Source organism: Peromyscus californicus, unplaced genomic scaffold (genome assembly GCF_007827085.1).
Source record: "Peromyscus californicus insignis strain IS unplaced genomic scaffold, ASM782708v3 Scaffold_10__1_contigs__length_136768540, whole genome shotgun sequence".
Lineage (NCBI taxonomy): Eukaryota > Metazoa > Chordata > Mammalia > Rodentia > Cricetidae > Peromyscus > Peromyscus californicus.
The window spans coordinates 94362560-94387190 of record NW_026294391.1 but is presented as its reverse complement, the minus strand read 5'-3'; the positions used below and the strand labels follow the sequence as shown (position 1 = coordinate 94387190).

Sequence of the window (24631 nt, the reverse complement as noted above, 5' to 3'; positions counted from 1 at the left end):
TATGCTCATCAGGGCAGCAATCCAAAATAGCACTTCCTCCAGCTATTCATATTCAGCTTGAGTGTGATGATACATCATGCTCCTGATCATTCAAAATCTGATATGGGGACAAGAGCACTGGATCTTACCAGAGAGGTTTTTAGGAATACAGAAAACCAAGTCCCATCAAGGACCCACTGAATAACTTTTCACACTTGGCCAAGATTTTCAATGTGATTAGAGTGTGCACTGTGGTTTGAGAATTACTTTGTTGAAATTGGAATAATCACTGACTGTATTTTGTGCTCACTACTTTAAGCCTGTATTTCTGCCAGATATCTGAATGCAGTGTTGTTAGTTGATCTGTTTTTTTTTCTACCATGTCCTTGTCTGAGGTCAAATTTTTGTTGCCATGGAAATAATTAGGACATCACAAGTAAGATGAGCATGTAAGATTGGGAACCTCACAAATAAGAACTGGATGTTCTTAAAGGTATAAAGTTCAAAATGTTCAACAGTCCTCCAAGCACTGATAAGAAAGATGAAGTAACCAACAAAAAATTAAAAATAATCCCCCAACATGTGATATGCCAGTTAGATTGAACTATTCTTTAATTCATTTCCTTCCATTGCCCTTCCTTGTGTAGCATACAATTGAAATGTACTTAAATTGGCTACTAGGGGGCAAAAAAGTAAATCACTGAATCTTTCAAACTATCAGTCTCTCAAATGGATAGGCTATGGATCTAGGGAAAAACAAATTATATTGTTATGCTATAGGGGCATAGCAACAAAATAACTCCTAATGACATTCTGCTATACCTGTAGATCAGTGTCTTTATCAACCATCGCCAGAGAAGTTTCTTTCTGCGGTAGATGAGAACTAATCCAGACCCATAACTGGACAATATACAGATACTGAGAAATATTGAGATGTTAGTCCTAAATGGGAAGTCTTCATCAACCTCTCTTCCCCAAGGATTCAGGAAGCTATGTAGAAAAAGAGGCAGAGAGATTCTAAGAGCCAGAGGGATGGTGGGAACAAAGGAAAACTTCCAGACACAGCAGGACTGATGAATATATGAACTCATATAGACTGTGGCAGCATCCACAGGACCTGCACAAGTTTAAGCCAGACAGGGCCCCAGTGCTTGGAGGGGAAGTGGATACCAACTCCCATACCCCGCCAAGAAGCTATCTCCAATTGACATCCACTTGCAAAGGAATAATTAGTTTTCTTCAATGGTGTCTCATTGGAAATATTAACCACACTTAAGAGTGGGCCCATGCCCAGCAGTAGACGGCCAACACAAAATGAACTCAGTGGTATTTTTGTAGATCATTTTGTCTCAAATTGCTTTGGGTATTTTTTTGTCTTACAGACATTTTGCTTTTATATTAATGATTGCTGTACTTATAATCTTTATTATTATTATTATTATTTTTTTTTTTAAGAAATTTTCTATTCATTTTACATACCAACCACAGATTCCCCTGTCCTCCATCCTATCACCCCCAGCTTTCCCCTCAACCCACCACCCTTTCCCACCTCCTCCAAGGCAAGGTCTCCCTTGAGGAGTCAGCAGAGCCTGGTACATTCAGATGAGGCAGGTCCAAGCCCCTCCTCCCTGAACCAAGGCTGAGCAGTGTCTCACCATAGGCAAATTATTTCTGATTTGATGTTTTTGGTGTGTGTGTGTATGTTCCTTGTAGATTTTTCTTTGTTTTTGTTCCCCTGGCTTGTTTGTTTTTGTTTGCCTGTTTGATTTCTAAATTGAGAGATAAATGGAGTGAAGTTGGGGAGGATTGAGGAAAAGTTGAGGAAGGGGAAAGTGTGATGAGGATATATATATATATATATATATATATATATATATATATATATATATATATAAAACAGATCAATACCTGCAAACCATGCACTTGATGCACTTGGGAGTACAAGGCAGGGGGAGTAAGAGTTTGTGGCAAGATACAGGCTAGCCAGAGCTACAAAGTGAGATGTTATCAATAAACGCAAGTAAAGAAGACTTTTCATAGGTTTCATCGAACATTCCTATGCTCTAGACCAATGGAAAATATTGTAAGACTGAAACAGTGTAAAATTTGGGTCTAGAAACTCTGTGGTAAACACTAGTAGGAATTAATTTTGACCATGAATAACTCATTATGTATCAGTTTCCTTTTTAATATATAGTGAAAATGACTATTGTATCTATGACAGAGAATTGTTCTGTTGGTGTGCTATAAAATAGGTACTCTAGGTGGCAAAAATTGGGAGGATTGCTTCCAAAATTATTTCAGTATAGTTGAGCAATGAATGCTTACTCTTGAGGCCTACATTTGTCATGTGTCACCAAAGGAAAAAGACAGGAGCCATAGCCTCATTTCTTGTTTCCTTTTCATACCTTAGCATTCTGGAGTTCTGTTCTACCTTCTAGATATCTCCTTTCTAGGTGCCCATCTGTGACTGCATCCCTGCCATTCTTGCTAGGTTTCAATAGTAGTAAGATAATAGGATGTTAGTAAGAACTAATGATAAGTTCATCTGAGGATATTACTTTTTACTCAATATATATAACAATCAACTCCGTTCCAATGCCTAGAAAGCCTGCTTCAGTGGGTCTGGGGTGGATTCCAGGAATCAATACCTTTACTACCTGGCCTGCTCTTCACTTGTTCCTGTGCAAAGTACAGTGCCTCAAGGAATAAAGATGTATTAGTAGTGTCACAGAGAAGTAAGGATTGGAAGAAGTTATATTTGAAAATAAGAAACTGCTCGGGTGATATGGCAGGGGTGACACCCTATTCTACTTTTGCATAAAGCCATAAACAGCTAACACCATTTTTCAATCAGCAGTAGAATGCAATAAACAATGGGCTATACAGAAAGAATGACCTGGGCCCAAATCTTGGCTCAGCCAAAAGCTGTATGGTCTGGACAAGTTATGTAATCTCTCTGAAAATCACTGTCCAAACTTTAAAATATTTCTCATATACTATAAGCATAGCATTTCTCTCTATATGTATAGTATATGTATAAAATGCATGTATATGTGTGTGCATGTGTATGTATATGTTCATATGTATGGATCACAACATTTCTCCTATGGCATTGTTCGTGTTGAATGCATTCCAGTCAGTAACGTATAGCCTCTGGACTACGTCAAGAATGAATTTCAAATTATAGTTTGTCTTTTGTCTTAACAGTTCTAAATGCGGTTCTCAAAGTATAATGTTTCTCATATTCACCAAGAACATTTTCCCAGTATAATAAACAAATCTATTCATAAAAAATGAAATGTTCCTAACAGTTACCTCATAGTGGTTTTGATGGTTAACTGAAATGAAAGGAGATCTGCACAGCTTCATGCAGATGGCAAAGGCCCCATAAATGTTAGCTATCATTTTTCCAGGTCCATGGTTGTGGCATTTGTGTTTTATAATTCAAGTTTCACCTTTTCAGATTTTTGAAAGGTAACACAGGGCATTACTGTTTATTATATAACATTTCCTGCAGTATCTGGGGAAACATCCCATAATTAAGCCATTAAAATTTCAGCAGGAAAAATGTCTGAATATTCATACTGAATTGGATATAGACAAAATTCAGGTCAAATCAGGTCAAGTTTTGCTGCCAACTTGGTTTTAGCAACAAATTAATGAAAAAGTGACTTACATTTCAGAGACCTCTTTGATTTCAGAATTGAAATAAGGGATTGTGGACCTCCAGTAAACTCTTTTTTTTAATTGGAAGGTTATGATTATAACTTTTCCTTTATGTATTTGCCTTTTGCCCTTTCCTTCTACCATTAGCGATTTCATAACTTTGTGAGGGCTCTTGATTCTATACAGAATTATGTATTCAAGGTGGTTTAGCATTTAATTTTCCTAATTACATAGCAGGGGTGAAACACTTGGTAAAATTAAAAGCATTAGCCCACATGCAAATCATACAATGCCACTGTTGTCAATGGCAAATACGCATTCCCTCAGAGAAAAATCTACCTGGTCATTTCAGTTGGGAAATTAATTTTTCCTGAGGTCATTGACCTTCTATTGCTATTGCAAAGACTGCCAGTCTGAACGATCTAGCCTTAAAGAGACAAAGCAGAAACAAAGCAGCATCCTCAAATACATATGTTTTAGAGCATCAGACTAGTGTGACTGGACCAAATCTGATACAAAACTGTGTAGATGATAAGCTTTTTCTTAATGTGGATGTGTTTCAGCTATGACAACCATTACAACAAATAATTTTAATAAATCATTGTGAGCCATTTTACTTATATTCACTTGGCTCAAAAACAATAGTTTCTTGGGACACAAAATTCTTCTCTAAAATCCTTTGAGACCACATTTGAAGAAATCCCTTGCTATAGATAAGATCTAGAATATCCCACCAAAGACCGTGCATTAATTGTTTGGCTTTCACCTTGGCTGAAGTACAAGATGGTGGGACCGTTAAGAAGTAGGGCTTGATGAAAGGTCTGAGTCACAAGTTTTCAAGGGGATACAGGGTTCATGGTCCATTCTTTATTACTCTGTTTTCATGTCCTGGCCTTTATTAAAATGTGCTTCCAACTTGCCCCAAACCCCAAAGCAACAGGGCTGACTACAGATCAAAACCTTCAAGCCAGTGAGCCAAATTAATCTTCTTCTCCCTGAACATGATTGGTTCTAGTAACAGAAAAATGACTATCTCAGGCCAGCAGCACTCTAGTGCCTATAAGAGAACTGTATGACCTTGCACTATTTTATTTTTAAGCTATTCTTAGGTCTGAGATCATGTAACCACCCAGAAAAGCTATAATTATCTCTTGAACTTCAAAATGTCAAAGAAAATATGTGGTTATAGGTGCTAAATTGAGGCATTGATCCCTCTCATAAGGGTGAGCAGAGGAGCATAGTATTGGGACTTCTCTGGAGATATGAGTGTGTCCTTACTTCTTCTACCATTCAGAAGAATAACTTTGACAAGACATTTTCTTTCTATCTCTGGACCTAAGTATCTTTATCTTAATACTAAAGAGTACTGGGCTTATTAAACTCTAGCATACTCTAGAAATTATAACTCACAAGGTTATCAGAGGAACACAGGAGTGTTTTTATAGACATTCCTGCTAATATTGATTTAATTTGTTCTCAGATTTGGTCTTGGGAATATTGCACACACACACACACACACACACACACACACACACACACACACACACACACACAATTACAAGGTTCTCAGAAACTCCTGGGATTTCACCATATAGAATTTTTTTATTTCATATATGGAGAGTATGGGGCATTGGCTCTGGGGTGAAACCTAGTAGCATAAATATTAAATAAGCTCTACAGGTGATGCTGATGCAGAAATTTCAGTTAATACTTTTGAGAAACTTTAGGTTCAGTGCTTTCTAAGGGTACATTTGATTTTAGCATTATCTACATCTTTGGATGGAGGGTCGAGACTGATCTTCACTTTTTAGCTTAGACTGGATTGAAACTTGCTCTGTAGCCAGGGCTGGCCACAAACTAATGTTCTTCCTAATTTATCAGCCTAAGTGCCAGGATTCCACCTCAATACTTAAGTTTATCATTTTGAGAAGTAAAAAATATGTGTCTCCCAAAGCACCCCCAAAGTATAATAAGTGAATTGTTTTTTCTAAGCCTTCATGACTTCCTGAAACAGTGTTCCAGTGCAGGTCAGGTCTGAGCATGTGACATTCGGCTAGCTTGGAGATAAAAGACCATAGGTAGCAATGGAGCTGACCCTGTTCTTGAGACTTTGTGACTCTAGTCCAAAGGAATACGACATTCTACTCTTCTCTATCTATGAATAACAGAACAGTCATCCACATACCCCCTATCATAACTACAGCATCCCAGCTGATATGATTTATGTCCTTTTGGCCATTGCAATGAATCAGATCTTTCAGACTTTCATTTACTTTTCAATCTTCTTTCATCCTCAACTGGACCCATAGCTTAGCTGCTTATGAAGTTACAAGTACCATGCATATTCTGTCCCAGTTCCTTGGTTTACCTTTATAATGTTTCTTAAGTCTATCAAGGAGGCACATTTGCTGTATGAGGATTCCTGCTACATAGCTTTCCCTATATACATGCACTAAGATTTATATCTCTCAATAACCACTTTCATGTTTATTATTTCATTTCCTGGCAACAATTTTGCTGTTTTCCACATCATAAACCAAGCTACTGTGATGGTAAGTCTAAGTGAGGGAGCAAGGGAGAAGTTTGATACATAAGCAATGTTCTTCAAATGACTCTCATGTAGACTGCTTTATTCTCTGAGATGAGGAAAATACGACTTAAAGATAAAATTGAGATGGTGGGAATAGAGATGGGATGATTATCTTTGTGATATAAGTTCTGAGTTCTATATCATTGGAGAATAACCAGGACTAGAATTCCTCCATGGTGAGATATTAGAATAGAGACTCCAAGAATCAGAAAACAGTGAGGCATCATAAAAGTGATATTGTTCTTTCAAACCCACAGATTCTATAACTTGCCTGAACACAGAGATAAAATATGAGGAAATGGCTATTAAGTGATATACAATCTAGATTCTCACCTGCATGTCTACCACTTAACCCAAACTTTACCCACTGTGAACCCATACTACAGTCCCTATTCCTAGAAGAGACTTAATGGCTAAGATACACAGGTCTTGTTTACCAATTTGAAGGCTTAGTTTGGTTTCTTTGTCTGTTCCCCATTCTCACATCATTTCAAACAGTACATGCTGTTTCAAGTAAACAGAGAAAGAATGGAAAAATTCTGATCTACAGATTGCAAATAGTCATAAAATGAGCCCTTTAAATTTGAAATGAAAGGCCTTCTCCTGCATTTGTGCTCCCTGCTGTCTCTTTCATCTTTAATTCATTAAGTGCAATTCACTTAGTACTGAACACCACTTGCAACTGATGAGCTGACAGAGCCTAGCCCACTTAGGTTCAAACTTCTCTTGCATTTGCAGGTCCCTGTGGTGATGGGTTACCTGCTGCTCTGTTCAAGGTAGAGAAAGCTTAATATACACAACTAAGTATATATATCATGTTTTGTGGTTGCAAGAAATCTTGTAAAAGCCTCATATTAGTAGTGGTTCTCATTCTTTGGGTCACGACCTCTTTGGGGTTGCATGACTCTTTCACAGGGGTCTCATATCAGATATCCTGCAGATCAGATATTTACCTTATGAGTCATAACAGAAGCAGAGTTGTGAAGTAGCATCAAAAATAATTTTGTGGTTGGGGGTCACCATAGCATGAGGAACTGTATTAGGAAGGTTGAGGACCAATTGATTAGAGAAATCTTATAGATGAGATGTGAGGCTCAAGAAACAGAAATTGGTTTGAGTCATATTTATGGGCCACTATAGTATGGTCTAGTCCCAGGCCCTTACTGGTTAGTCTCTTTCTCCTCAAAAAACTTTGACTGGGTGGGAGTAAGTAATGCAGAGATTATATTTTCCATGACACTCTGAAACTGACACTCTGTTATTCTGTAGCTAGTAACATATCACATATATGTAGAGTATTTTGTGTGTTCTAAGTGTCTTCCTACTATTTCATTTATCTCTTTGATAAGCTGTGACATAGGTAAAGCATGACTTCCACATTCAGTACAACTGGGTAAAATAAGGAGAACATGAAGTTTGCAGGAAAGTGATGGGAGGATTCTGATGGGAGTTAGACGGGAAAGCAAGAAGTGGGTATGATTAAGTTACATTATATACATGTATGACATTTTCAAATAATAAATAAAAAAAGAAAAATGTGTAAAGATTACTGTGACCTGATGTTAGATTTGGAACTGGAATCCTCAGAATGTGTATCTAACACAACTGTGCCCTTGGAAGCAGTTTTAAATAGTGTTTTTTTTTTTTTAAAAAAATCTGGAAGTTTGAAATGAGATACTTTGAATCAAAATCCCATTCTCACTTAATCCAGACTGTTAGACCTTGAGCAAGTTACCTCTGTGAGCCTTAGTTTTCACATCTGTAACATCTATGTTGCTGAGAGAATCATATGTGTTTACATATAACTGAAGCAATAACATATGCACAATTACTGGCATTTAGCAGACATCAACATTAGAGACCATTTGTAACATTGTATTTTCTGCAGACACTGGAAAGCTGCTGTCCAAAAATCCTTGTCACCAGCATCTGTTTCTATCTAGAGATCTGTATTGTTCTAGAAAAGGTATTTGTGCCAAAGTCTCCAGATGTGCAGCAAGGAGGTGGCTCAGTATAAGTCATTTAATATGTTACCTGCCCACATGTTTCTCCATTGCAATACTTGTATCACTTGTAATGAATCATTAAATGTCTATGTCTCTTATTAATCTGTGCGATAATAAAAGGAAAATCCAACTTCATCTTTATATCCCCAGGACACAATATCATTCTTTGTATACACAGAGGCACTCAGTAATTCTTCTTTGAATTTATAATATTTATCCACAGCAGCCACAGACACAACTAGATATTGCAGAGCTAATTTTACTGTTCCTACTCACTATATAGATAATCTTTTATTCTTTGCTAATATGAGCAGATAACCCATACATGTACCAGTGTATCTTAATATTTTTATACCTCAGATGCATATGGACATAACGTAGGTAAAGAACTCTGGCATTCGGGTTAATGTTCAGGAAGCAGATGTCCAAACCTTATACTTACTCAGTGACATTTGGAGAGCAGTGAGAAGAAATATGTTTTGTTTGGATGAGTATGTAATTTAGATTGTGTCTATTGCCCTCTTAGAAAAGTTTCCCACTATCCCAGGCCCTAAATTGAGATTGTGTAGAGACTTGGAAAGAAAATAAATGCAAATGAATTAAAACAAGAGTTATTTAAAGACATGGCATTTAAAGCTAAGTTTTAGTGCAGAGGAGAGAACCACTTACCTCTCACGTATTGTTCTCTATGTATAATTAGGCCACAAAGTTGAGCAATGAGTTGAGCAACAGGGAGATTCTAGAGAATATGAAAACATAAAGTAGAAACAGGTTGGATTATCTCAGTGTTTGACCACCACCAGTAGCAATCCTATTTCTATATCCTTATTACTAGAGTAATCCCTTTCCATATGTTGGCTTTCCTTAACTCCTTGACATTGAGACAGACACCAGTTTATGTACATCTGTGGACTATACCAGTTGCTTAGACGCTGGCATTCTTCTTAGGCATGTTAATGTCCTTAAGCTTCATTTCCATTATTCATAATTGGGGCCTCTATTATTCACCACAGATGGTTGATCATTTTATTTAATAAATCTTTAGTGAATGCCTGTTTTGTGCCAGGCACTATATTGGACACTAGGAAACAGTAATGAGCCCCCATGAAGCATAAGCATTCCAGAACAATGGAAATCATGCATATAAACTGCTTAACTTAGCATCTGTTTTATAACATCCACTTAATAAGAGATACCTACTGTTTTAATATTTAAGATATGAGGATTACTAATTAGCAAAAGCTTTAGAATTTGATCTGGATTTCAATTCTAGTTTAATGACATCAACACCATGTAACAGCTCTGAGAATTTACGTGTGTTTTAGACTTCATTTGTGCCAAAATTCTTCACCTATAAACTAATAATGGTCATAACTTTCTGTAAGTTTTGGGAATACAACTTATCCCTTCTAAAGGCCAGTAACTCTGGTCTGAAACTGGTCTAGGCTGATCAAAAATAAAATGCACCTCATACTTATTGAAATTTGCTAAAGCAAAAAAGAATGTAAATGAAAGAATATTGTCACAAAGACCAGAAACAGGCCACATTCTGTGTACAGACATTACAGAGACTGACACTCCATAGGTAGGAATTAAATAGCTCCCTGCTTAAAATTCACCACAGTTGAGAAAACACTGTTGTTATACTTATGCTCTTTCCCTATAACGGGCTCAAAATGCAAACTTGGAACCCCAGACTCAAGGAAGGCCATGACTACTACTTTCTTTCTCATAATTCATATTCCAAATAACATCTAACTTTCTATGTATAAAGCTGGCTTAAAATGTGTTTTATTGGCTATATAATTTACAAAAATAAAATGAATTTACTTGAAAAGCTTAGTTAATGATTTTGTTTTTGTTTTTGGAGACAAGGTCATACTATGTAGCCCCAACTGGCATGGAGTTCACTATGAACCAGGCTGGCCTTGAACCTATAGAGATCCACCTGCCTTTGCCTTCACAGTGCTTCTATTAAAGGCCTGCACCATACCTAGCCTCAGTTAATGGGTTTTGGCAAATATATGTATCTGTTTAACACCGCCACATATGAGGTATAGAAGATTTCTATCACCCCAGATTCAGTCATGGTATTTTTCAATTAGTTTGCCCATCATTAGTTCTAAGCCACCACCAATTTACTTTTGGTTCTGATAGGTTGACCTTTTCTCAACGTTTAATATAAGTTGTATTATACAATATGTCGCTTTTTGTGTCTGGTTTCTTTCATTTATGTTTTCAAAGGTTCACCCATGTTGTGGTATGTCTCAATATTTCATTCCCCTTACTTGCCAAAACTATTCCAGGGAATGCATATAACACATTTTATTTCATGTTACTGATGGAGTTTCTGAGATGTTTTTCATTTCAAGGAAATACAAATAAAGCCACTAGAAACATTTGCATAGAGTTCTGGGAGCATACATATAATTTCTTGTTTCCAAATTCATTAAAGTACATTTGACAAATAAGAATGCTGTGTATTTAAATTGTAACATCATATTTTGATATATGTATGCACAGTGAAATGCTTATTAAAATCATTTCTTTTGATTAAATACATAGAAGATGTTTATGAGATAAATCAATGTTTAACTTAAGAAACTACAAACTGTTTCCTAGAGTGCCTGTACCATTTTGCATTCTCAACAGCAGTTTATTATTATTACTATAATATACCTTGTCAATACTTGTCATTGAAATGTTCAGCCTATATATTTTACATTTTATGTGTATCTGCTGTCATGGGTAATTTTGAATGACAGGAGTTGTTTGTACCTTCTCCTATTGTTTTTTCTATAATATTTACCTTTATATCTATTTTGCTTTTTTATAATTAAAACTGTATTGTATAAACCTTCCAAATAAAAAATTTTATGCAGTGAGATTAGTCAGACCCGAAGTCTATACATGATCTTCTATACAACTAGAAGTTCTAGAGCTTCACACTGGCTTTCAAACCTTTAAATATTTATTTAAACCTAGTATCATTTAAACCTAAAAATATTAATTATATTTTATGCATTTATCCACAACAAAAAGTCAATTACAGAGTTAAAACTGGATAATTAGCTTCACACCCTCTTTCATGAATGATGTGTTCGCTACCTGGATTTAAATCCTTCCTCATTACCTAATATTTATCCTTTCTCATTCTCCTTTATACATTTTATACTGTATCCACATATGTTTATTTACATATGTATATATGAGTATGTATACAGAGAGAGATAGAGATGGAGAATAGGGAAATGGAAGATTATAGATAAGATCTAATCTACAGACTGAACAAGCTGTGCTTACATATTTAGTAATATATATGTATATTTATACACACATACATGAAATTAACAATACTCAATGAAAAAGAGGCCATGAATTTGAAATAAACAAGCAGAAGGTATATGGGAGGGTTTATAGGGCAAAAAAAGGGAAGGAGGAAATTATGTAATTATATCATAATCTCAAAAGTAAAAGAAATAATAAATAAATAAATAAATAAATAAATAAATAAATAAATAAATAAATAAATAAAATTAGTTTTACAAGGATGTGGTATAAAGGTCTATATATCTTTTATGAAATGCTGTAAGGAATGATAAGAAAAGGTATACTGGGAAGTAAGGACGAGTGAAACTATATTTACATATCCAGAAAGCATTTGTGGGGTAGAAGTGAACAATTCTGTGAACAACAAACATTAATAGCATGGATAAATCAAAGCAATAGGTTTAGAATTCTACAAGATGGATTTTCTGCCATTGAGAACTGTGGTGATATATTGTGTACCCCAATATATTATATACCCTAGTAAACTTACCTGGTGACCAGAGGACAGAGCCAGCCACTAAATTAGACAAAGAAGTCAGGCAGTGGTGGCACACGCCCTTTAATCCTATCACTTGGGAGGCAGAGATTCGTTTGGATCTCTGTGAGTTTAAGGTCACACTGGGAACAGAGCCAGGCAGTGGTGGTACACACCTTTAATCCCAGGATTTGAGATCTCATGTCTTTGCTTGGGAAAGACACACACCTTTAATCCCAGGAAGTAATATGACAAGACATAGAAAGCTATACAAGGTGTGAGGAAACAGGAAGTCTTGCTCTGGAGGCTGAGGAGTTGGTAAGGTTAAGTTAGCTGTAGCTTGTTCTGCTTCTCTGATCTTTCAGCGTTCACCCCAATATCTGACTCTGGGTTTCCTATTAATAAGACTGTTTAGCAATTCATGTTACAGAGAACTATCTAATACTATTGTGCACATCTTTGATAAGACCGGAGCTTTCAGTCATTGCAGATGGGAATATTTTAAAGCAGAGCCAGGCATTAAATGAGGACTGCATGGATGTCTCGAACTATTTCTATGAGAATATGAAACAAGTAATAGTTAAATATAACCTCTGGCATTTCTCTAATTTGCCCTGCACTTTGTTCTGTCTTTGGTTCCCCTCCAGTCCCTACTACTTGTTCTTCATAGAGTAAATAAAGAGTTTCTCTTTCTTTGAGTTGTCTGACTTGTAGTATGTTTCCTAAACAAGAAGCTCAGGTGGTGGACTTGCAGACAAAAAACAACAGTTAATAAGATATTTTTGTCTAGAATTCTCTGCCTGTCACAACTCCCATTAGACATAGCATTAGTTTATGAACTAGTCTAACTAGGTAATCATGGAAGACTGGAGGAAAGTCAAAGAGAAAGAAATCAAAGCTTCTAAATATGTATTTCAAAGCAGGGCAACAGATGAGGACTTCCAAACTCCTTCTCAGCTTGGTTTTCACATTTGCAAAGACCTATCAAAAATTGTCCATCTGCCAATGCTTTTTCTATCCCACACCCTCTAGCCTTGATATGGTACTGTATGTTTTTAGAATACTGCTTACTTCAACTGACAGCTTTTTTTTAAATAGACCCATCAGGAGTGCTAGAGCTTTAATTCATCTTCACACTTTAAGTGTCTGTCAGACGTCAAGTCATTCTAACTCCTGTGAGGAAGTGTCACTGTAAAGGAAACTGGTTGTAGCATGCCACTAGACTTTAGGGATTCAGTCTTCAGGGAGTCTTGAAAGTTATTCCAGAGTGACTTTTTTCCAAGTCACATGGTCTCTTATTTTCATTAAAAAAAAAATTCAATTTTGGTCTGTAGATAAACCTGTATTATCCAAGAAACAAAACATGGAATCAGCATCCTTAGGGATGATTAACTGCACCAACCATCAAATGGGTTTCAGTTAAAGTAGAGGCAATGTACTGTACTAGGTGCCCTCAAGTGCATTTGTCATTGATAGTGGCAGGATACACAGGCCACTTGTGTTCGTCTATCTTCCATTCTTTCTTTTGCTCAAGTGACTCATTTTATTTTAAAAGGTATCATACAAAGTTATGGGTCTCATACAATGTTCAATCAATCATTTTCATCTTCATATGTACTTTCTGGAAGAACTGACATTAAAAAGTGACAAAAGGAAAAATTATCTAGCTCATGTATCATCTCAAAACAAGAAATCCACTTGTTTTATGTCATTACAGGAAGACAATAAAGACCATGAAACACTGATGGAGTCTTACTAATTCTAAAGAAAATAAATATTATTCCTAATTTTTGTCATCCAATTATAAACCCTAAAGATTATATATTTAACAGTGATAGAAGTTGCGATTTTTAGTGACTTATACAGGTATTGTCATTACTGAAGAAGACAAAGGAATACTGAAAATAAACCATGATCTCACAATTAATATAAACTGTTCCTACAGCAAAATTGTATTTCATTTTCTCATACAGTATACCTGATTAGTGGCAAAGATGTGGGATTAACCAACTAAAACCCATTAAAATTTTACTTGTAACAGCTCAAAAACCAGTATCTGGGGCTGGAATTTAACTGAGTGGTAGATCATGTGCTTAGCAGGAATAATGCCAAGGGTTCAATGCCCATCACTAATACATAAATAATGAAAACATGTTTGAAGAAGTAAAGAAAGTTTTGCCTCACTGAGGACTACAAATTGCTTCTGAGAAAGATACAAAGAGGAAATTCTACTTATTACTTAGGATATAAGATAGAGCTACAAAAAATTAGACCCCAAAATGTACAACTCAGGAGAGATTAATTGACGACTCTTAATGATTTTCAAAAATTGTTAGGAAGCATTTCCAACTTACAGTCTATCATTGGAATACCTAAATATGGACTAGTAAATTTGGCTAATACCCTAAAAAGGGACAAGGACTTAAATAGTCCAAGAGAATTATCGGCTGAAGCTGAGAAGGAAGTAGCTCTAGTAGAAAAGAAAATATGAGAAGTATATGTGGATCCTGTGAATCTGGAACTTAACTGCATTCTGGTCATTCTCCCCTCCAGACACTCCCCCACCAGGATTTTGATGCAGAGGGAAAATATTATATTGGAATGGATATTGCTACCATGTAAACTGAGTAAGAAGTTAAGGACTTATGTAGAAAAGATATCTGATTTGATTTTAAAAGGAAAATTAAGACTTTATCAGTTGACAGGAATGGTCCAGCAGAAATTGTAGTACCTTTAACTAATAAGTACATTTCCTCATTATTGAAAGATAATGAATACTGGAAAAGAGCCTGCAGTAACTTTTTGGGAGAGATTAACAACTGTTATCCCAAAAGCAAGAGACTAGAATTCATAAAGAAAACTGAATGGGTCCTTCCTCACACTGTATGGCAAAAACCAATCTCTGGAGTCCCCACATTCTATACTGATGCAAATTAATCAGGAAAGGCAGGATATAAATCAGGAGATTTAAGTAAAGTGGTTCAAAGCCACTACAATTCTATACAAAAGGCAGAACTGTATACCGTTCTTATGGTAGTAATGAACTTTACAGAATCTCTCAATATAGTTACTGACTCTCAATATGCAGAGAGAGTTGTTTTACATATTGAAACTGCTAAATTTATTCCTGATAATATAGAATTAACTTCAGTATTTATACAATTACAGGAAATTATCAGAAATAAGGAACATCCTATATATATATAACACACATCAGATCCCATACGGGTCTTCCAGGTCCTCTAGCACAAAGTAATGATGAGAGTGATCAGTTATTAATAGGTACTATGCTAGAAGCCTCAGAATTTCCTAAGAAATACCATGTAAATAGCAAGAGTTTGAAGAAGGATTTCTCCATCACTTGGCAACAGGCCAAGGAAATTGTAAAGAAAAAAAATGTCCTACATGTTCCTTCTATAACCAAACTCCATTACCTGCAGGAAGCAACACAAAAGGTATACAAAGAAATGAAATTTGGCAGATGGATGTGATACCTATTCAGGATTTCAATGGGCAACTCCTATGAGTTCTGAAAAGGTGGACTCTTTGATTACACACCTATTAGAAATTATGTTCATTATGGGAATATTTGTAAAAATTAAGACTGACAATGCTCCAGCGTATGTCTTAAATAAAATAAGACAGTTTTTTGCTTATTACAATATAAAGCATGTTCCAAGTATACCACACAATCTCACAGGCCTGTCATAGAAAGATCCAATCGAACTTTAAAGGACATGCTAAACAGACAGCAACAGGTAACAATGACTCCTAGAAATATATTACATAGTGCTTTATTAACCTTGAATTTTCTCAATGCTGATGAGAAAGGGACAACAGCTGTGGAGAGACATTAGACAACAGAAAAAACTTCTGAGCTAAAGCAACCGGTTTACTTCAAAGATGTGTTAACCTTGGAATGGAAACCAAGATACATCCTACATTGGGGAAGTGGTTTTGCTTTTTGTTTCTGAAGGATAAGAAAAGCTATGGATACCAACAAAATTAATAAAAATTCACTTTGAACAGGAAAAAACCCTTGATAAGGAGAAGTAATAGCTCATCCACCAATGTGACAATTCTACAAGTTGTCAGAAAAACTCAACAAACAAGGGTCAGGGCAGGGTTCTGTTTTTTGTCTTTACAGGATAATAGAAATACCCATCTTCAAGAAATCATAAGGCCTTGGACACCAAGACATCCACAGCAGAAGGAAAGAACCTATTAATACCAATATACTCTAAAAGGCAATATCTCGCTGCCTAACATCAATATCTATTTAACTCTAGAATAATTGTGGTCCCGATTCAATTATAAATCAAGCTGGCTTTGGAGTTGGAATGTGGCTCTCTCCTCCTCTAAACCCAAACATGTTGTTAAAAGAAAAAAAAATAAGAGATTCTGTTTCATATCAGAAGAGCCAACTGGTGTAAGACAGAAGAAAACCAACAATCTAAGGACCATTGTTATCAAGATTCTATTTCTCTCCATGCTTATTCTTGATTTCTCAGAATCCTTCCTTACATGTCACATCATCTTTAAATCCAAACTTTCCATTTTGATATTAATAATATTCAAGTTTTCCCATTGAAAATAAGTCTTCCCAATAGGAATCTCAAGTTTCCAGGAAGAAGATAGGGCCCCACAACAATGACTCTGCTTGGTCCAGAAAGATGCCATGGTACCTAAGAACATTACTCAGTGATCAGTTTTGGACTGAAAACTCTTCAGGACAGTTCTAAGATGAGATGGTCCATCATAATGCACTTCTAGCCAGAATCTCAGAAATATTATCCATTACTAAGACTGGCTACAGACTCTATGGCTAGCCCTATTGAAACCTAACTATTTAAGCTTTCTTACAGGTCCCACAGAGATACCATCACCCCCTAAAGAGCAGGAAATAATTCTAAGAAAATGACACCCCTCTCCCAACGTTTTCATATTTCTCAGGGTTATGGATGAATGGTTATAGGGTTGGGGGTAAAACAATAAAATTTGGACTCAGTATTCTCCTTTAGAAAAGAAAATGTATACGAATAGAATACCAAGGTAGATTATTATATTTACTAGTAAACTAATTCAGTAAAATATCATCCTTAGATAATTTGCACTGATATGGATTCTTGTATACTGATACAAATGTAAACTCTACTTATATTCCTATTTAAGATAATTTGTATATTGATACAAATACAAAACTGTATTTGTTGTACACATATTCTACTCCTGTTTGAAATATTTTATATATTGATACAAGTATAATATTATATTTATCATACTATATGTATGTTCTACCTCTGTTTAGGATATTTTGTATATTTATTACATATTAAGGATATTGTCATATTGCATATTGCACTACATATTTCTACCTCTGTTTAAGATATTTTGTGTATTGTCACAATTTTGAGATCATTGTCCTTATATGGTACATCTGCTTACAGACTGTTTACCTTGTTAATGTGAAGCCTTAGTCCTTAAGTTATTTGGGTAGATAAGTCTTACAGAATTATAGTCACCCATGCTTGTCATTTCTATAGTGATGTTAGTCAGGTTGTCCAGATTTACAGAAACATATGTCAGATGGATAGATAATCTTCAAACATTTCCTAGACCTAGAGAATATGGTATTTAAATGTTTTAATAACTTAGAATTCTGTTGATGTGAGACACGATTGCTCCTGGCAGCACTGATCTGATCCCGAGAGAATGTTGGGCTTCTAATACATTTCCGTTTGGAAATTTGTCTTTTTCTTGGCACAAATTGGCCTGCTGGGCAAAGAACTGCCCTTGCCTCAACTGCTGACAGTATGAACACTGTCCTTTCAGGACAAGTGGGACACAAGGAAAAGTGACTACTGAAACTTGCCAAGACAGGGTAAGATGCTCTTTCAAAATTCCTGCTTCTGAAAATGGTCTGTCAGATATTTGAGGCCTGTAGCCAAGCTGGATGCCCCAATGATGCTGAAAAAATTTAGGTGACTGTCTAGGCTGTCAGCTGTCTCTGTCTATTCTCACAAGAATTTCAGAAATTGCTTGCTTACATTTTTCATTTTCTCAGGTATTATTATGTTCCTTCTCAGGTCTTCGGTATAGTTGAAGACTAGATAGTTACAGTTATAATCTTTTCATATCTTAGCTAGAACATATTAGTATAGAGTTAGAATCTTCAAGACAGGACAGCTATTGGAGTAATCTCAGTAATTTGCCATTTACCCATATTCTGGACATTTAGCATGTCTTTCTTGTTTGATGTTATTCTTGTTGGTTGTAGTTCCATTTTTGTTTATGTTATTACCCTTTGTTTTTCATGGACAATGCTTGATAATTATTCTTATTGTATATAGTTTGCATTAACATTAGAATCTTCTTATTTAGACAAAAATGTGAAATGTAGTGGTATTTGCTCTGCCCATGATCTTGGAGTATATGGCCCAAAGGAGGCGGTGCTTCCTACCATTGTATGTGACCTCTTATAAGGAGTTGGAGAATAGTCACATGCCCCTTCTCCCTGCTCCTGCCTGTGAGGTGGATTCACTCCCTATCAGATCAGAGGACAACTTCGGCAGTCTACTCCATTCTGTATTCATGAGAATATTTCCTCAATTTATACTTTAATAAATTCTGTTACCCATTTAATAGACTCATGTGGATTTATCATAATAGTGTGCCACTGGGGTAGATTTTGAGGTTTCAAAAGCTCAGTCCAGGCTCAGTGTTTCCTTCTGCCTGCTGCATTCAGATCAGGATATAAAGTCCTTAGTTACTTCTCAAGCATCATGTCCCTCTACTTCCCACCAGGATGATGATGGAGTAACCATCCAAAACTATAAGCAAACTCCCAATTAAAGGTTTTCTTTTATAAGAATTTTCTTAGTCATGCTATCTCTTCACAGCTGTAGAATAGTAACTAAGGCAGTGGATTTAGTAAATTTGGAAATTTTCCTGTGAAACTTGTTTATCATTTCCATATACTACAATTAATATGTGAAAGACAGAGATTAATCTCCATTTATAGATGACAAAGGCAAAGGAATCCACCAGGGAGGTCAAATGTCCTAAATGCCAACCCTGTATTTTATAGCTAATAAGCTACCCTGTGTCTGTCTGTGAGCTTCTTTGTTTATTGCTGCCTCTGTCTGAGACATGAGGAAATGCCTAATGTTGGGTCAAGCTGACCAAAGGGGAAGGCTGAAAGTTACACAAAACAGCAGGACTGGCCATGTATGCCAGCTTTAGGGGCCTAGAGAAGTAGTAGAAACTTGTGCAAGAAATCTCACAATTTAAACTAAATACTGTCTGTCACCTCTTAAAACCAGAGAAAAAGTTTTTATTAAAGGTTGCCAAGGAATTTTCTGGTTACTCCAGATAGCCTATTGATTTATACAAATACACATGTAGACTAGAATAACAAATCATATTTGCTTTCAGAAACACTGTCTTGTGTTCCTGAGAAGAGTGGTAATTTTATGAGCCCTATTGATTTCTCTAAAGTAACAGGGTTTAGGCTTGAGCTCCCGTGTCCATGGGAGAGAAGAAGGGCTGGCACCTTCAAATACTGAGATTGTTTTTGATAGTGAGGAGTAGGCTGAGAAATTTATGCCCTCAAATATCTATGCCTCTTCCAATTCATTCTATTCCATTTTTCTGTTTTATTATTAAACATCTCTAGTTTTCATAAAGAGGATATTGAATAAAATTCATTAAAAAGGAGAAGAAACCTCTGGTACAATGCTTATAATAAAAATATGCAAAGTAATCAAATATTTGAACATGGTCATCTGATAAATGGATAAAAGAGAGAAACAGAGCATGCATGTTTAGATTTAATAACCTAATGAATTACCCTTAGGGGGAAATGTTTAAAGAAATAATTTTTAATCTTTGTATATGCCTTTTCAATGATTCTCAAGGTATGTATCAAAAACAATCTCAGTATTTGAAGGTGCCAGCCCTTCTTCTCTCCCATGGACACCCTCTGAACTTCCAACTTCCATTCTAGCTCCCTGTCTCATACCAAAAATGAGCTCAAAAACAAAGGAAGCCAATTATTCATGATATGTCATGAAGGCACAGGAGTTGTTAACAATCACTATTCACTTCCTTCATGATATTTTGAAATTACATTTTCCTACAATGAAGACAGTAATACTATTTCATGAAAACTCTTTTTTTTTTTTTTTTTTTTTTTTTTTTTTTTGGTTTTTCGAGACAGGGTTTCTCTGTGTAGCTTTGCGCCTTTCCTGGAACTCACTTGGTAGTCCAGGCTGGCCTCGAACTCACAGAGATCCGCCTGGCTCTGCCTCCCGAGTGCTGGGATTAAAGGCGTGCGCCACCACCGCCCGGCATGAAAACTCTTAAGAAGAATAGTAACTACACAAAAGTTGTAGCACTCACAGACACTTCATAAATACTGAGTTTTCTCCTTTTCAAAATGACTGTGTGCAGAGTTAACAATCAATCTGAATAATTTCTGAATATCACAAAAATGTGCAAAGGATCATGAGTATAGAGGGATGCTAGGTAATGGTGATGATGATGATGTGATAGCTTAAGAATATTGTAGCTGGTGCAAAAAGGAACCATGGTTCTGGACATGATGCTATAGCCAACAATCCTAGCACTTAGGAATCCTAGCCATGTTTTACTTCCAAGTCATGAAATAGAATGTTAGAGACCATCCTGAGATATTTTCCCCATCTCCCCACGCTAAAAATAAGGTGACTCATGGTAATGACAGAGTGCCCAGCAGACAATAAATAAGTTTCTCAAATTCTAAACTTAACTTCTGGTTATAGTCCTCATGCAACAAGCTTAAAAGCAGCTGCTCAATCCCCAAAGCAAGTACACACCTGAGCAAAATGGAAAAACCAGAGCTGCTCTTAAAATAGAGCAGAGCATTAAGGTCCAGGGCAAGCAAACCTCTGAGTCTCCAATTAAATGGTTTGTCTGACAGGCAGCTAGAGATAATTCCAGCTAACTTACCAGAGGAGAAACTCACGAGCTTCCACAAGAGCTTCCACGAGCTTCCAATGGGAAGGTAGTAAAGTTTGAGTTCCAGTTCATAAGTTATCTGAGGGTCACGGTGGATAAGTACAAGTTAAGAACTTAGGGGACATTCAGTATAAGCATGCTTACAGCCTTTTGTGAGTTTCACTCCAGCAATGCCTCCAGGATCTCACAGTGAAGATCAAAGAAAAAAATGCTCTGCTGTTATCAGCATGTGGAGGGGGAAAGTAACCATTATAAAATCCAGCAGAGCGTTCTGTTCTTCTTAACAAGGCATGCCCTGGGAAGAAAATATTTAATCAAAACCTAATTCAGTAGATTTTTATCAGCATTTAACCTTCCTGGGCTATTGGACATTCAGAAACCCAGTCCTCTCCAGACTTCTCTGTAAAGATCGCATTGAGGTCCCCCCAGATGTTTAATGGAAAGGAAGAGAGACATACAAATGCAGCCCTTACCAGTTATTCTTTCTCACACAAAAACTTGAGAAGCACTTGCCATAGGTACATGCTTATCAAAAACTGGGGATGACTTACTAAACTATGGAATGCCTCTTCTCCCCTCATACCTAATCAGAACATTAGAAAAGGGCCATCACCAGGTGGTGGTGGCACACAACTTTAATCCCAGCACTCGGGAGGCAGAGCCAGGCAGATCTCTGCGAGTTTGAGGCTAGCCTGGTCTACAGAGCGAGATCCAGGACAGACACCAAAACTACATAGAGAAACCCTGTCTCGAAAAACCATAAAAAAAAGAAAAGGGCTGTCTGTTTCAGCTGATTTTGTTTCCCTTTCAGAATACATGTGCAAAGCAGAATAAAAAACAAGAAAGGCAACATGAAAGTCCCAAACAATCAGAACCATTCAGAAAAAAGCCTAAATGGAATAAAATTCTGCTCCTGTTTATGCATGTGACATGTTAGCTGCTTCAGGTTCCTGCCTTGACCTCCCTGTTATGATGGACCCGGAATTGTGAGTTGCAATAAATCATTTATATCCTAGGTTGATTCTTGTTAGAGTATTTTTATCATAGCAACAAAAGTGAATCTAGAATAATATTTTATGATTATATCTATTACTTACAGAAAACTATAAAATGATCATTAATGAAAAAAATCTTTAAAAATTGAAAATCAAAACAAAATAAACTGTGATTAATAGACCAAAGACTTTATTGGAAAAGGAGACATATGACAGCAAGAACATATGGGTCATGGAAACAGGACAACAATGTAACTCATGTTCAAATACATGTCAGTGGGTAAACTGAGTAAGTTGATCCAGCTAGAAAATAAAACAGTGGCTATGAGAATGTCAGAAGAGTTTTCAGACAGGAGGATGGAGATAAGATGCCTAACAGGTAGAGTGGTGCAGTCGAATAGGACACTGCTAATGTTTGGTGGCACATTGAACTAATTAGGGTTGATAACAACTAATTTAATATATGAAAATAGCTAGTAGACAAAAGCTCCAGTGCCCTAATAGAAAGATATAGAAAATGTTTATTTGGGAGTTGAGTGGTGGGCCCCACAAAAGAGCAAAAACAAACAACAACAGGTTTTTATATATTTTATAGACACATTCAAATATCATGTTCTATATCACTACATATATAGTATATGACAGAAAGAATAAGTGAAGGAGAATTATATGTATTGTTTATACACACATATATACTATTTTATGTCAGAAACAAAAAATCATTGAAAAATACACTGCATCCTTGATGAAGAATATCTTTGTTAGGCTAATGAATACACTAGGCAAGGTTGCAGAAGGAGTCTATGAGCTTGCTCATATGACAATAGAAAACTCCCAAATTATAAAACAAAGAGGAAAAGGAATCAGCAGATTTCCTTTGTTTCAGTGGTTGGTCCCATACATATGGGCACCACTAATTGGACATACTGGGTTATCAAAAATAATAGTAAAATGAAGATATGAAGTTGGGTGGGGGACATGTTAGAGGAAACTGAACAGGGGAAAATGAGGGTGGATATGATCATGTTTCATTGTGTCCTTGTATGGAATTATCAAGAATAAAGAAAAATTAATATAAGAACTCATAACAGACAATGCAAGAACTACACATAAAATGGAAAGATGAGTAGGAAGAAACAAATAATAACAATAGGGAATTTTTCTACAAATTAATGTCAGGTATTAAATAAAGGTCTAGTAATCATAAGGATCATCAATCAGGAAAAATTCCTCCCTCCAAAATTAAAACAAATTTCTGATAGCAGTGCTGTGGATGACTGATTGATAAATAAAACACTGATTGGCCAGTAGCCAGACAGGAAATATAAGCCAGACAAAGAGAGAGGAGAGGTGTGGGAAGTGGAAGGCTGAGGCAGAGAGACACTGCCAGCTGCCACCATGACAAGCAAGATGTAAGATACCGGTAAGCCACAAGCCATGTGGAAACTTATAGACTAATAGATATGGATTAATTTAAGATATAAGAACAGCTAGCTAGAAGCCTGAGCCATTAGGCCAAACAGTTTAAGTAATATAAGCTTCTGTGTGTTTATTTTATAAGTGGGCTGCGGGACTGCTAGGGCTTGGTGGGAGCTGGAGAGAAACTCTCCAGCTACATAGCAGGGAATATTATTTTCTAACTTCAGAAAATTAGATATAAAATATTTTTAAATGAGAACGGCAATTCATACTCATACAATGGCAAAGGTAAGAGTCATAATATGTATTTTTACAAAATATGCTAGCAAGAAGATATGGAATAAAATATTTAGTGTTAAGAGAAAAATTCCACTAATCTAGAATACAGTCCCTACAAAAGCATCTTTCTAAGCTGAAGGAGAACATGACAAAATATATTATCAGTAGACATGCTTGGCAAGAAATATTTCGAAGGAAAATAGTATTAGTCAGAAGGAATGAGTAGTGATAAAGTAAGGTAAAATTTTTACTTAATTTCTTATGTACATGTATTTACTTAGGTGCATTTGCATGAAAACTATGATGGAAAGAATGGGAAGGAGCAATTGGGATTGTGGTGATATTTTATTTATATGTTAATAAATAAAGCTTGCCTGGAGATCAGAGGAACTAGCAAGCCATTAAGTAAACCCAAAAGTCAGGCAAAGGTAGCCCATGCCCTTAATGCGATCACTTGGCAGGCAAGGTCTCTGTGTGTTGAAGGTCACACTAGGGAACAGAGCCAAGCGTGGTAACACACACCTTTAATCCCAGTACCAACTATGGAGACCTAGAGGTCTGTACAGACAGACAGACAGTGACACGGATGTGAGGTATCTGGGTTAAGAGCCAATGAGAGGGTAGAACAGCAAGGCAATAAAGGCGTGGGTAGACAGAAAGTAACTCACTTTTGCTAGATGCAGAGCTGGAGAGGTAAGGTTGGTGGCTATCACAATTTCCCTGATCTCTAAGGCTTTCACCCCTATATTTGGCTCCATGCTTTTTATTTAATAAGACCATTTAGAAATTCTTCTACATGGGATAATTACAATATTTTCTTATTATAAAGCACTAAAGTTATACTTCAATGCAACTTGAAATGGACTTTGATTCACAAAAATACTAGCTACAA

General features: G+C 36.1%; 1 protein-coding gene across 7 annotated transcripts in view; it reads right to left on the bottom strand.

The window, feature by feature from the left end:
- Rtl4 (retrotransposon Gag like 4) overlaps window positions 1-24631 on the bottom strand; it is a 355422-nt gene that overhangs the window by 3332 nt on the left and 327459 nt on the right. For 6 of the 7 annotated variants that reach the window (XM_052737644.1, XM_052737671.1, XM_052737634.1 and 3 more), the window contains one exon: window positions 8914-8983. The gene's annotated coding sequence lies outside the window, so the exon portion shown is untranslated. Of the gene's footprint in view, window positions 1-8913; window positions 8984-21037; window positions 21248-24631 lie in introns of those variants that run through there. The other variant, XM_052737681.1, reaches the window with a different exon arrangement.